Source organism: Aquarana catesbeiana, linkage group LG07 (genome assembly GCF_042186555.1).
Source record: "Aquarana catesbeiana isolate 2022-GZ linkage group LG07, ASM4218655v1, whole genome shotgun sequence".
NCBI classification, from domain to species: Eukaryota; Metazoa; Chordata; class Amphibia; order Anura; family Ranidae; genus Aquarana; species Aquarana catesbeiana.
Genome location: NC_133330.1, coordinates 201142504 through 201157760, shown reverse-complemented (window position 1 = coordinate 201157760; position 15257 = coordinate 201142504). Strand labels below are relative to the sequence as shown.

The window sequence follows — 15257 nt, the reverse complement described above, 5'->3', positions numbered from 1 at the left end:
AACGGAGATGGCGATTAGGTTGGTATTTTGAGACTAGGTTAGTGATGTAGCTGGGGGCAGAGTTGTGGATGGCTTTGTAACTTATTGTTAGTATTTTGAATTTAATTCGTTGGGCGAGTGGTAGCCAATGGAGGGATTGGCAGAGAGGGGTAGCAGACACTGAGCGGTTTGTAAGGTGGATGAGTCTGGCAGCAGCATTCATGATGGACTGAAGGGGGGATAGTCTGTTTAAAGGTAAGCCAATGAGGAGTGAGTTGCAGTAGTCAAGGCGAGAGATAACCAGGGAGTGAATCAGGAGCTTTGTGGTTTCATTGGTTAGAAATGGACGTAGTTTAGAGATGTTGCGGAGGTTGAGGTGGCAAGCTTTGGAAAGTGATTGGATGTGGGGCCGAAAGGAGAGTTCAGAATCCAGGATAACACCTAGCACCCTGACATGTGGGAACGGATGGATGGTTTTGCCATTGCTCTTGACAGAGAAGTCAGGGGAAGAGGCACGTGGGGGAGGAAATATTATAAGCTCGGTTTTGGACAAGTTGAGTTTGAGGAAGTGGTGTGACATCCATACAGATATGTCGGTTAGTAAGTTAGTGATGCGTGAGGAGACTGATGGAGTGAGTTGAGGGGTGGAGAGATAGATTTGTGTGTCATCAGCATAGAAATGATATTGAAAGCCGTGAGAGGCTGTCAGCTGACCCAGGGAAGAGGTGTAGATTGAAAATAAAAGAGGTCCAAGAACAGAACCTTGAGGGACCCCGACAGAGAAGGGAAGAGGAGTGGAGGAAGTAGAATTGTAAGTGACACTGAAGGTGCGTTGGGATAGGTAGGATGAGAGCCACTGAAGAGCACAGTCACGGAGACCGAGGGAGTAAAGTTTTTTGAGGAGGAGGGGGTGGTCAACCGTGTCAAAGGCAGCTGAAAGATCCAGAAGCAGGAGTACAGAATAGTGTCCGTTGGTTTTTGCAGTTAGTAGGTCATTTGTGAGTTTTAAAAGAGCAGTTTCTGTGGAGTGTTGAGGGCAAAATCCAGATTGAAGGGGATCAAGAAGGTTGTTTTTAATGAGGTGGTCACTCAGTTGGTTGTAAACCAGGCGTTCAAGGAGTTTAGAGGAAAAGGGGAGCAAGGAGATAGGGTGTAGGTTGTTAAGATTGGTAGGGTCCAAGGACGGCTTTTTGAGTATGGGGGTGACCAGTGCATGTTTTAGAGCATCGGGGAAGATGCCAGAGGTGAGGGAGAGATTGAAGATGTGGGTTAGAGAGTGTAGGATGGAGTCAGAGGGCGACCGTAGCATTTGAGAGGGAATAGGGTCCAGGGGACAGGTGGTTAGGTGGGCGATAGAAAGGAGTTTAGCAACTTCATCTGTAGTAGCAGATTTGAATAGGGGGAGTGTCAGTTGTACCTGTTGACATGGGGTCTTAGCTGGGGGAGATACCTGTAGAATGGAGATTTCATCACGGATTGTATCAATCTTGTTTTTGAAGTGATTAGCGATTTCCTGGGCAGTGAGTAAGTCAGTGGGTGGAGGCGGTGGAGGACAAAGTAGAGAGTTGAAGGTAGAGAAGAGTTTACGGGAATTGGATGAAAAGGTGTTAATAAGAGTTGTAAAATAGGCTTTCTTGGCAGTGTGGAGGAAAGAATAGTATTTTTGGAGGGCAGATTTGTATTGGTTGAAGTCTTTGAGAGACTTAGTCTTCTGCCACAGACGCTCAAGAGCGCGACTACGTTTTTTGAGAATTTTAGTGTCATCTGTTTGCCAGAGTTGTAGGGGTCGAGGCCTGATTCTGCGTGTAGTGAGGGGAGCGAGCTTGTCCAGGGTGGAGGACAGAAATTTATTGTAGATGGACGTGGGGAGAGATTTTGTCATAGAGGTGGTCAGTAGCAGAAGAGAGGAGAGAGGAGTTGAAGTTGCGAAAGTTTCTACGGGTGATGGTTAGGCGATTGGAGGGAAAGGTGGTGGAAGACAGGGGGAGAGAGAAACTAATAAGGTGGTGGTCGGAGAGAGGAAAAGGATTGTTTGAGAAGTTGCATGGAGTGCATAGGTAGGAGAATACGAGGTCAAGGGTGTTGCCATCAGAGTGAGTAGAAGCCTGTACCCATTGCTTCAGGTCAAATGAAAAGGTTAGACTAAGAAGTTTAGAAGTGGCAGGAGTGTTTGTATTAGCAGGGATGTTGAAATCACCGAGAAGGATTGTGGGAATTTCCGAAGAGAGAAAGTAGGGTAGCCAGGCTGAAAACTTATCAAGGAAAGTTGATAATGGTCCAGGGGGCCGGTAGATCACAGCAATTCTTAGGGAAGTAGGAGAGAATAGACGTATACAGTGGGCTTCGAATGATGAGAGGGAAAACGAGGGAGGAGGGTGAATAACCTGGAAGGTGCTCTGGGGGGATAGGAGGAATCCCACTTCACCTCCCTTGCGTCCATTAGGCCTAGGGGAGTGAGTCCAGTGAAGGCCACCCTGGGAGAGGGAAGCAGGAGAAGGGGTGTCATATTCGTGGAGCCAGGTTTCGGTGAGGGCAAGTAGATTAAAGGAATTAGTGACAAAGAGGTCATGAGCAGCAGTGAGTTTGTTGCAGACAGAGCGGGCGTTCCAGAGGGCGCAGGAGAGAGGGAGGCTGGTGTTGAGAAGAAGGGGAATGGAGACTAAATTGTGTAGATTGCGACTACTGCCAGAGGGTGTAGGGTGATGGTGATGGGTGTGTTGGGCACAGTTAAATAAGGGAGGCCCAGGGTTTGGGGAAATATCTCCAGCAATTAGGAGAAGCAGAAGAGTAAGGGAGGTAATATGAGAATATGATTTGTATGTGGGAACATGCTTCAATATCCTGGGGGGTTTGTTAGCAAGTGAGCTTAGAGTTAGAAAGAGGTGATGAGTGCAGTAATAGGGGGAGGGGAGAAGTGAGGGTGATATGTACAGATTGTGTGGTGGAGCAGAGGGATGTAGAAAAGAGAGCTTGAGGAGAGAGGCAGCAATTGTGAAGAGGAGGAGAGGCAAAGAGTGCATGTTTCAGAGAAGGTGAGATAATATGAAATTGAGGTCACCTGCAGTCTTTTGTAGTTTGCTTTGTGCAAATCGCTGAAGTGCAAGAGCAGAAGTGCCACTTATTTAAAGAACCCCACTTCTTTGGAAGAACCCCCTGTATGTGCAGCCCCCTGTATGTTCCCCCATAAAGAAGGCCTTGTTATATACTGTGTTGGGTGTGGATGGAATCTGGCAATTAATCAATTAGGAGGGCATATTAGGAACACAGCAAGCAGGGCATAACTTTCACACCACAATCAAACTGCAAGGGGACTAAAAGGCCAAAATTGTAAAGATAAGGGAACCCATTTAGGTAAGACTTAATGGCTAAATAAACATTGAAATAATGTGAGCATGGCTACAGATGTAGTTGAGACAGCGGTGACAAACAGATTTACCAAAAATGTATATAAGTGGTCAGTCAATTTTCAGTTTGCAGGACATGGGAATATAAACGCAGATTACCAAAAATGTATATAAGTGGTCAGTCAATTTTCAGTTTGCAGGACATGGGAATATAAACGCAGATTACCAAAAATGTATATAAGTGGTCAGTCAATTTTCAGTTTGCAGGACATGGGAATATAAATGCAGATTACCTGTGAAGAGAGAAGAAAATGTTCAGATGGATGGTGCAAGAGCTGAAGTGCCACTTATTTAAAGAACCCCACTTCTTTGGAAGAACCCCCTGTATGTGCAGCCCCCCTAAACCATCCAACTTGAAGGAGCTGGAGCAGTTCTGCAAGGAGGAATGGGCAAAAATCCCAGTGATTAGATAGAGACTTATCCAAAGCGACTTGTAGCTGTGATAGCCGAAAAAGGTCGCTCTACAAAGTATTGACTTTAGAGGGGTGACTAGTTATGCACGTTGACTTTTTCTGTTATTTTGTCCTATTTGTTGTTTGCTTCACAATAAAAAAAACATGTTCAAAGTTGTGGAAATGTTCTGTAAATTAAATGATGCAAATCCTCAAACAATCCATGTTAATTCCAGGTTGTGAGGCAACAAAACATAAAAAATGCCAAGGGGGTGAATACTTTTGCAAAGCACTGTATGTATATATTTGATTAGTCGTACCTGACTTTAGGCAATTCCATGGGTAAACTCTCTGGGCATCTTGTCTGATGCATTTCACAAACTACAGCTTTCCTAGAAATTTTGATAATAACATTGGCCTATGAAAAGCATTCACTCAAGTTAAAACTGAACTCCAGGTAGATACTGTATGTATGTATGTATGTATGTATGTATGTATGTATCCATTCGATCGTATCAAAAAAAGTTGGGACGCTGTGTAATATCTACATAAAAAACAGAATACAATGGTTTGCAAATCTGAGGAACCCATATTTTATTCACAATACAAAATAGAATACATATCTAATGTTTAGTGAAAATAAGTACCATTTTAACAAAAAAAAAGGTAATTGTGAAATTGATGGCAGCAACATGTCCCAAAAAAGTTGGAACAGGGCCGTGTAGCATCCCCTCTTCTTTTAACAACATTTTGTAAGTGTCTGAGAAGTGAGGAAACCAGTTGCTGGAGTTTTGGGAGAGGAATGTTGTCTCATGCTTCCCTGATATAGGATTCTAACTACTCAACAGTCCTAGGTCTTCTTAGTTGAAAATATTTGACGCATCTTGAAATGAAAAATAAAACTGGTGAAAGGTCTGGACTACAGGCAGGCAAGTTAAGCACCTGGACTCTTCCACAACAAAGCAATGCTGTTGTCATAGCTGCTGTATGTAGTTTAGCATTTTGCTGAAATGTGCAAGGCCTTCCCTGGAAGAGGTTGTCTGGATGGGAGCATATGCTGTTAAATCCTGAATATATCCTTCAGCATTGATGGTGCTTTTCCAGATGTGCAAGCTGCCCATTCTATATGCACTAATGCACCCCCATAACATCAGAGATGCAGGCTTTTGAACTGAGCACTGTTAACAAGTCAGATGGTCCCTCTCCTCTTTAGTCCAGGGGATGCAGTGCCCATGATCGTCAAAATCAATGTCAAATTTCGATTTGTCTGATCACAAAACGGTTCTTCACTTTGCAACAGACGATTTTAAATTAATTTTGTCCCAGAGATTAGAACTTTTTTGAGACGTGCTGCTGCCATTAAAGCGGTTGTAATGCACTGTATGAATGGATGCAGCTCCCCCCCAGCCCCCTTCTAATATTTACCTGAGACCCATCTCGATCCAGCGATGTGTACAAGATTAGCGGCTCTCCCAGGTCTCTTCTGCCTCATTGGCTGAGACAGCAGCGGGGGCCATCGATTTCTGCTATTATCAATCACAGTCAGTGAGCCAATGAGGAGAGAGCAGGGAAGAGCTGCGCTTTGTGTGTGAATGGACACACAGAGCAGAAGCTCAGTAGCGAGCCTGCTCAGGTGCCCTTATAGCAAGCTGCTTGCTATGGGGATTCTTGGCAGGAGGGAGGGGCCAGGAGCACCAGCGGGGGAACTGAGAAGAGGAGGTTGCTCTGTGCAAAACCACTGCACAGAGCAGATAAGTATGACATGTCTGTTCATTTAAAAAAAAATCTGGCTTTAATATCAATTTAATTTCAAAGTTATTATATTTTTTTCTTAAAAATTGTAAATTTTCTCAGTTTAAACATTTAATGTTTTCTATTTTCTGTTTTTTATAAATTATAGGTTTATGAGATATGCAAATCAATGCATTCTGTTTTTATGTATATTTTACACAGTGTCCCAACTTTTTTGGAATTGGGGTTGTACTGTATGTGATTCAGAGAACCTACTACATGTTTTTGCAGAGAATGTTCTTTTTAACCCCTTGGCGACCAGCGCACGATGATATACGGCGGCACAATGGCACGGCTGAGCAAATGAGCGTACAGGTACGTCCCCTTTAAATCGTCCTCCGGGGTCACGGGATTGTGTCACGGAGCGGCAGAACAGGGAGATGCCATGTAAACAAGGCATTTCCCTGTTCTGCCTAGCAACATGACAGAGATCTACTGCTCCCTATCATCTGGAGCAGAGATCTCTATCATGTTCTAGTGAGACAATCCCCCCTACAGTTAGAATCACTCCCTAGGATACATTTAACCCCTTGATCGCCTCCTAGTGTTTAACCCCTTCCCTGCCAGTGTCATTTACACAGTAATCAGTGCATTTTTCTAGCACTGATCGCTGTACAAATGACAATGGTCCCAAAATAGTGTCAAAAGTGTCCAATGTGTCCGCCATAATGTCGCAGTCACGATAAAAATCACAGATCGCCGCCATTACTAATAAAAAAAAAATTATAATAAAAATGCCATAAATCTATCCCCTATTTTGTAGACGCGATAACTTTTGCACAAACCAATCAATATACGATTATTGCAATTTTTTTTTAACAAAAATATGTAGAAGAATACATATCGGCCTAAACTGAGAAAGACATTTTTTTTTTATATATATTTTTTTGGGGATATTTATTATAGCAAAAAGTAAAAAATATTGCTTTTTTTTTCAAAATTGTCGCTCTTTTTTTGTTTATAGAGCAAAAAATAAAAACCACAGAGGTGATCAAATACCACCAAAAGAAAGCTCTATTTTTGTGAAAAAAAGGACATCAATTTTGTTTGGGTGCAACGTCGAACGACCGCGCAATTGTCAGTAAAAACGACGCAGTACAGAATCGCAAAAAGCGATCTGGTCAGGAAGGGGGTAAATCCTTCCGGGGCTGAAGTGGTTAAGAAACACATTATTTGTTTTTATCTTTGATTTGTAACAATAAACTTTGTAGGGGGGAAACTACCCCATTTTTATAATATTGTGTGTGAACATATCATGGGCACCAGTAGCCCCCTTGGCGGTTTTCCCGAGTGTGGCTCGGGGTTAAAATTCAGGACCATTAGCGGTAACCCCGAGCCACACTCGGGATTACATCGCAGGATCCTGGTGCCTCCTTACTTACCTTGTCCCCGGGATCCTGCGATGTCCCCCGCAGTGTCCGAGGGCTCCGTCCTCCTCCGAAGCCTCTCTGTGCCAGGCTCCATTCCCTGCGAGCGTCGCGACGCACGGGGGCGGAGCCTGGCGGCAAATTAAAAAAAAAGTCAAAATCATAACACATACAGTACTGTAATCTTACAGATTACAGTACTGTATGAAATCATTTCACGTCCATTTTGTCCCCAGTGCTTTGGCCCATGCCCTGCATGCAGTTTTATGTGATATATACTGTTCTTTCTGCCTGGAAACTGGAGATTGTCCATAGCAACCAAAAAGTGTCCCTTTACGTCAAAAGTGGCTTTAGACCAGCTAGAAAACAGTGATAGTAAATTAGAACACTTGCAGAATTAAGCGATAGTGAATTGTGGGGAAATTTATTTTATTACTATTTATTTTTATTTTTTTTAATTATTTATTTTTATTTATTATATTATAATTTATGTTTTTGTGTTTCAAACTTTATCATACCCGGGATATCTACTAGACTCTGGTTTGGACAGATTTAAGTGTGTTATTGTTAAGATTTACAGACCTACAATATAAAACGCCAAATTTCCATGCAAAATAATTGTACCGCTTTCAGCACCTAAAATCCGAAATAATCATACCGCCAGGGAGGTTAAAGTCCTTTTATAATTCCATTTTGCTATATAAAATTTTCTGGGCGCGGTGCCCTTTGTTACTTGTCCTTATTAGCCCTTGTTGCTAAATTCTTTGGGGCAGAGTCACGCAATTTGGTCCCTATAGACTTAAATTGAAGTACCTGAAAAACACGCAAAAGCGCACATTTTCAATATCATTTTTTGACTCTCTTTCTAGAAACCAGCTTTGCATTGGCTCAAACAAAAACGATAATGCCTAAGATACAGTACCTGGAAAATGCACTACAAAAATGCTTGAAGAAGCTCAAGTGTGAACCTAGCTTTAAAGTGGAACTTTAGTCCTGATAAATCACATCATGCTGTACTCTTTGGCAGCTATACCCAAATAAAACATTAAAAATAAGTGCCTATCTTGATTAAAATCTAGTAAGGTACTGTCTCCACCTGCTCAGCACAGCCTCAGTTGTCCTACATTATCAGCATTGTGACAATAATCTGTGGATCACTAGTGGACGATCTGCTGACAGCCTAAAGATTTACTGCTGTTGAGAGGAAACTGGAATGACACTGACTGTGCAGAGGAAGGCTATATTAGGAAGAAAGAAAAGAAAAGCAGGAGAGATGACAGGACAAACTCTGTTGCAACCCAGAAAAAAAACAGTGAAACTTACAAGGATAGTGTCTTATGAATTTCAGCACTGTAAAGCTTCTATAGCCTTCCTCTGTAGCTGAGCTAAGATGTACAATCAAGGCTGGAAATGCATACATTTTAATTACAGAAAGTGACATATCATTTTTTTAAACCAAGGAAAGGGTGAGAGTTTTCAATAAGGTATATGAGTATTCTGGGCTTCACCAAAAATTGTGGCTTCCAGCAAGAAGAAACAGGTAAAATGTTGGAGGCAATTTACAGCACACACTCATTTTGGTAGCATAATTATTAGTGTGTAATGTACAGTTAGGTCCATATATATTTGGACACAGGCACAATTTTAGATTTTTTTCAGGTATTTACCATAACAAATTCAAGCTATTGTTCTATAATGGATATGGGCTGAAAGTGCACACTTTCAGGTTTAATTTGAGAGTATGTACATCCAAATCGGAGGAAGGGTTTAGGAATTACAGCTCTTAAGAATAGCCACCCCCCCTTTTTCAAGGGACCAAAAGTAATTGGACAATTGAATCAAAAGCTGTTTCATGGCCATGTGTGGGCTACTCCATTATTTCTTCATCAACTAAGCAGGTAAAAGGTCTGGAGTTGATTCTAAATGTGGTATTTGCATTTGGAATCTATTGCCGTGAATCTACATCACACATTCAAAGGAGCTGTTCATGCAAGTTAAACAGGCCATTGTAAGGCTTCAAAAACTAAACAAATCCATCAGAGAGATAGCAGCAACATTAGGAGTGGCCAAATCAACAGTTTGGTACATTCTGAGGAAAGAGGAATGCACTGGTGAGCTCAGGAACATAAAAAGGCCTGGACGTCCATGGAAAGACAACAGTGGTGGATGATTGCAGGATCCTCTCTATAGTAAAGAAAAACCCATTCACAACATCCAGACGAGTGAAAGACACCCTCCAGGAGGTGGGCGTATCACTGTCAAAGTCTACAATCAAGAGAAGACTTCACGAGAGCAAATACAGAGGGTTCACCACAGGGTGCAAACCATTCATAAGCCTGAAAAATAGAAAAGCCAGATTAGACTTTGCCAAAAAACATCTTATAAAGACAGACCAGTTCTAGAAATGCATTCTTTGGACGGATGAAACTAAGATTAATCTGTACCAGAATGACGGGAAGAAAAAAAGTGTGGAGAAGGCTTGGAACAGCTCATGATCCAAAGCATACAACGTCATCTGTAAAACATGATGGAGGCAGTGTGATGGCATGGGCATGCATGGCTTCCAGTGGCACTGGGTCATTGGTGTTTATTGATGATGTGACAGAAGACAGAAGCAGCCGGATGAATTCTGCAGTGTTTAGAGATATACTGTCAGCCCAGATTCAGCCGAATGCAGCAAAGTTGATTGGAGGGCGCTTCACAGTATAGATGGGCAATGATCACTGCAAAAGCAACCCTGGAGCTTTTGAAGGAAAAGAAGTGGAATATTCTGCAATGGCCGAGTCAATCACCTGATCTCAACCCAACTGAGCATGCATTTCACTTGCTAAAGGCAAAACTAAAGACAGAAAGACCTCACAAAGGAGAACTGAAGATAGTTAACATTCTCAACAAAATATTAAAAATGAATATTTATTTATGATTATATTCATTTGTCCAATTACATTTGAGCCCCTGAAAATGGGAGGGGGGGGCTGTGTATAAAAATAGTTGCAGTTCCTAAAATTTGTACTAGATATTTATTCATTAGACAGCTTGGTACACAAAGACCAATCTGAGCCAATCTGAGGGGCTTTGTACCATGTGATAGCCAATCACAACAGTTATGAGGTACTATTTAATTGGAGAAGTCTCCTCTTCCACTTACAAAAGAGGAAGGAGAGGAATCATAGTATGCTATGAATAGGAAATGAATCAATGGATCTTCTGCAGTAGCTGCTGATCTATTCATTACTTTTTCAACCCTTTCACCCACCCTTCCTCTCCTAAACATATAATCTCCATCGTGTTTCAGCAGTGACTTTATATTAACTGTTCCCTTTCCTCATCTTGCACATCAACCCCATTCATTTCCATCTTCCCACTGTAATATTACACTGAACATTAACCCCTTCACATCCTCTTCCTGCTGTGTATAACCTGTACAATATTGTTTCCAATGCACCATTACCAAGGTCCATGTTTGAAACCCCCAGCTTGTTTTGTCATTCCCAAAAAATTTTGTCAAAAAAATGAAATCACTTTGGAGTGTCTATTTTCCAAAAAGGAGCCATTTTGGGGATATTCCTACTGTCATTTTAACAGAAATACGAATGATGTTTTTTTTCAACATTTTAGATTTTATATAAAAAAACAAAACAAAAAAAACAACAGCAGTTATTAACTTTGCGGACCAGCTCACGCCAATATATGTCGGCAAAGAGGCATGGGTGCGCAAAACAACGTACCGGTACGTCGCTGCGTCATCGGCGGCCCATGAACGTGACACGGAGAGGCAGAACGGGGAGATGCCTATGTAAACAAGGCATTTCCCTGTTCTGCCTAGCAACATGACAGGAATCTACTGCTCCGAGTGATCGGGAGCAGTGATCTCTGTCATGTTCTAGTGAGCCCAATCCCCCCCTACAGTTGTAACATGCCCAGAGAACACACTTAATCCCTTGATCGCCCCTGGTGTTTAACCCCATCCCTGGCAGTGGCATTTAAACTGTAATCAGTGCATTTGTATAGTACTGACCGCCAATGGTCCCAAAATAGTGTCAAAAGTGTCCGATCTGTCCCCCCGCAATGTCGCAGTCACGATAAAAATCGCAGATCGCCGCCATTACTAATAAAACAAATAATAATAAAAATGCCATAGATCTATCCCCTATTTTGTAGACGCGATAACTTTTTCACAAACCAATCAATATACGATTTTTTCAATTTTTTTTTTTACCAAAAATATGTAGAAGAATACATATCGGCCTAAACTGAGGAAGACATTATTTTTTTTATATATGTTTTGGGGGATATTTATTATAGCAAAATGTAAAAAATATTGCTTTTTTTTTTTCTCAAAATGTTCACTCTTTTTTTGTTTATAGCGCAAAGAATAAAAACCGCAGAGGTGATCAAATACCACCAAAAGAAAGCTCTATTCGTGGGAAAAAAAGGACATCAATTTTGTTAGGGTACAATGTCGCACAACCGCGCAATTGTCAGCTAAAATGACGCGGTGCCGTATTGCAAAAAAGGGCTTGGTCAGGAAGGGGGTAAATCCTTCCGGGGCTGAAGTGGTTAAATATGACCCTAAGAAAGCTATATCCCTCTCAAAACATTATATAAAATTAATTTGGGTACAGTGTTGCATAACCGAGCAATTGTCAGTCAAAATATCACAGCGCTGAAAACTTAAAAAATGGTCTGGTAATGAAGGGGTATTACAGGCTGGTACTCAAGTGGTTAAAGGCCATTTCCAGCTAAAACAATGTTTTTGAGTATCATGCCATTCTAAAACAATAGGTTATTGAATACGAAAATTGTATAATGTATGGCCAGCCTAAAGTTCTGGAAGCAATCATTATACAGGCGTAAAAACAAGATCTATGACACAGTTGGGTTGATTTACTAAAACTGGATTGTGCAAAATCTGGTGCAGCTGTGCATGGTAGCCAATCAGCTTTTAACTTCAGCTTGTTCAATTAAAGCATAGCTAAAGACAAAACTTTTTTTGGTTTAGGTTTTAGAAGACCTATTAGGTTTTATTTGCTGTTTGTGCCCCCTGTTATGGACAGTCACCCTCTCTATTTGTCTTATTTACCTTTATCATGGAAATTAAAAGTAAAAGAAAACCCTTCATGTTGGGTTGTCCCCAGAAAAGTAATAGAGGGCAAATTTTCCAACGGGGACACTAGTTCTGGTGACCTGAGGGTCCCAAGGAATTCCCTTAATTTGCAGGGATTTCCTCTCACTTTCTGTTTGGCTATGTGACAGGAAGTGAAAGTAAATCTCCCCAATGGGACACAGATGGGGAAAAAATAAACTGACAGGGGTTATAACCCTTCATTACTCTATCCAAAAAGAAAAAAAAAAGTTGCCTATAGTTCTACTTTAAGCTTTGACAAAAAAAAGGAAGATGATTGGTTTCTATGCAGAGCTGCACCAGTTTTTGCACTCTCCAGTTTTAGTACATCAACCCCCAGTGTTTTCTTGTGTACTGCCCACCCTCATGACTACTTATGCCTGAATGGTCATAATTAGCTTGGTGCCTTGGTTATAAAGCTATATATAGAAAGAAGATGTATCCTAATTTTACACATTTTGTCACATCTTCTATGCTTTTGACCTTAGACTATACTAACCCAAGCCTGGATAACTTCCTATTTCAGAAGAAATGTGTTAGGGTATGACCAACAGCTGTCATGAAATTGCAAAATATTTACATACAATATCCCCTTTCTTAAGAATTGCTAAAAAGCATGTGATCGTGATTTTGCAGTGGCATCATTAGGGCTCTACTAAGAGAATAAACATTTTTACTTTTCAAAGTGAACGTTCATTTAGCAAAAAGTGTTACTAAACCCACAACAGTAAAATCAGTCCATATATGCAGAAAAGCATGATTGTTATACTCACTGTGGAACCTAAGGGGTTAATCCTCTGCATTGTGTAAAAAGACTCCTGTCTTCTCTGATCCTCCCCTTCTTTTACTGACCCCAACCCATCTGCTGATAGAAACAGAGCCTTGGAGGCACTCTGCACATGCTCAGTTTGGTGTGTATTGCTAGAGAGGTTTTTTTTTTTTTTGGGGAAGGTGCATGTTACATAGTTGGTGAGGTTGAAAAAAGACACAAGTCCATTAAGTCCAACCTATGCATGTGATCAGCACAGGGCCAATCAGCACTATCCAGACAGAAAGCCAGAGGTCATGCAGCCTCATAGGACAATCAGAGGAGAATGAAAACTCCTCCTACAAGCTTTAACCAGTGCTTGGCCAGACACTGATAGAAGTATCAAGACTACTATATACTGCTGATGAGAAAAGGTATTTAGGAGTTTATATTTACTAAAATAATTGCATTTCCATGTTCTGTGTACTGTGGGAGACCAGATATAGTGAATGCATGGTCCTGGGTTTAGTAACACTTTATTGACCAATGAAGCTTCAGTTTTATCTTCCTGAAAGTGAACACAACTTTATCATATCCACTAATTAACTGCATATTCACTTTGCTAGACATGAATGAAAGAAGCATTCATTTATTTTTTTCTGCAGTTCTATTTTTCCTGGTATTCAAAGAGAGCACAATCTCATCCTATTCCCTATGTCAGCGTTTCTCAACCGGGGTGCTGCGGAACCCTGGGGTGCTGTGAAGAGTCTTCAGGGATGCCATGGCAAAAGGATAAAAAAACACCTTCTCGACGAAGGCAGGCATTTCAAAAAACATTCTTCACTGCTGGCTCAAGCTTTTTTTTTTTTAGCTACAGTGTCAGTCTGCTGTGTTTTTTTCTAGCCTGTAACCTCCTGTGGTGCTCCGTGCAATGAGGGTTGCCTTCCTGCATCCTTCCAACCGATGACGTCATTGTTTGCTAAGGAGGGGTCAGGAGCCCACCCAGCATTCTTCCTTGGCTGCCCTCACTTGGCTCCAAGGCTGAGAGGGAGTTAGAGGTCTGTGGGGATCGGAGGTTGTGTCTGTGCACTCTCCTTGGAGTTCCAATGGAATTCTCTGCTCTGCCAGTCAGAGGTGGACAGGCGGGACTGGGAGTGTGGTCACCCCTTTCACACTGCGCAGGTGGTTGCTATGGCTGATCTAGTGACTGAAGATGAAGGAGCAGAGAGAGCAACCTTACAAATCTTCCTTCATCTCCAGGTGGAGCCGTAAGTGGCAGAGGGAGAGAGGCTCCTGTTCACTGACTGACACTACATACTGTACACTGACACTACATACCGCTCACTGACTGACACTACATACTGTACACTGACACTACATACCGCTCACTGACTGACACTACATACTGTACACTGACACTACATACCGCTCACTGACTGACACTACCAACTGTACACTGACACTACATACCGCTCACTGACTGACACTACCAACTGTACACTGACACTACATACCGCTCACTGACTGACACTACCAACTGTACACTGACACTACATACCGCTCACTGACTGACACTACATACTGTACACTGACACTACATACCGCTCACTGACTGACACTACCAACTGTACACTGACACTACATACCGCTCACTGACTGACACTACATACTGTACACTGACACTACATACCACTCACTGACTGACACTACCAACTGTACACTGACACTACATACCGCTCACTGACTGACACTACATACTGTACACTGACACTACATACCGCTCACTGACTGACACTACCAACTGTACACTGACACTACATACCACTCACTGACTGACACTACCAGCTGTACACTGACACTACATACCACTCACTGACTGACACTACCAACTGTACACTGACACTACATACCGCTCACTGACTGACACTACATACTGTACACTGACACTACATACCGCTCACTGACTGACACTACCAACTGTACACTGACACTACATACCACTCACTGACTGACACTACATACTGTTCACTGACGCTAAATACCGCTCACTGACTGACACTACCAACTGTTCACTGACACTACATACCGCTCACTGACTGACACTACCAACTGTTCACTGACACTACATACCGCTCACTGACTGACACTACCAACTGTTCACTGACACTACATACCGCTCACTGACTGACACTACCAACTGTACACTGACGCTACATACTGCTCACTGACTGACACTACCAACTGTTCACTGACGCTACATACCGCTCACTGACTGACACTACCAACTGTTCACTGAGGCTACATACTGCTCACTGACTGACACTACCATACCACTCACTGACTGAAGCTACTATACCGCACACCGACTGACACTACATACTGTACACTGACACTACCATACCACTCACCGACTGACACTACATACTGTTCACTGACACTACCATACCGCAC

The 15257-nt window shown here is 42.1% G+C and overlaps 1 protein-coding gene across 1 annotated transcript in view; it reads right to left on the bottom strand.

Moving 5' to 3' along the window:
* Positions 1 to 15257, bottom strand: part of VAV3 (vav guanine nucleotide exchange factor 3) — a 370216-nt gene that overhangs the window by 323522 nt on the left and 31437 nt on the right. The gene's annotated exons all lie outside the window — the stretch shown is intronic.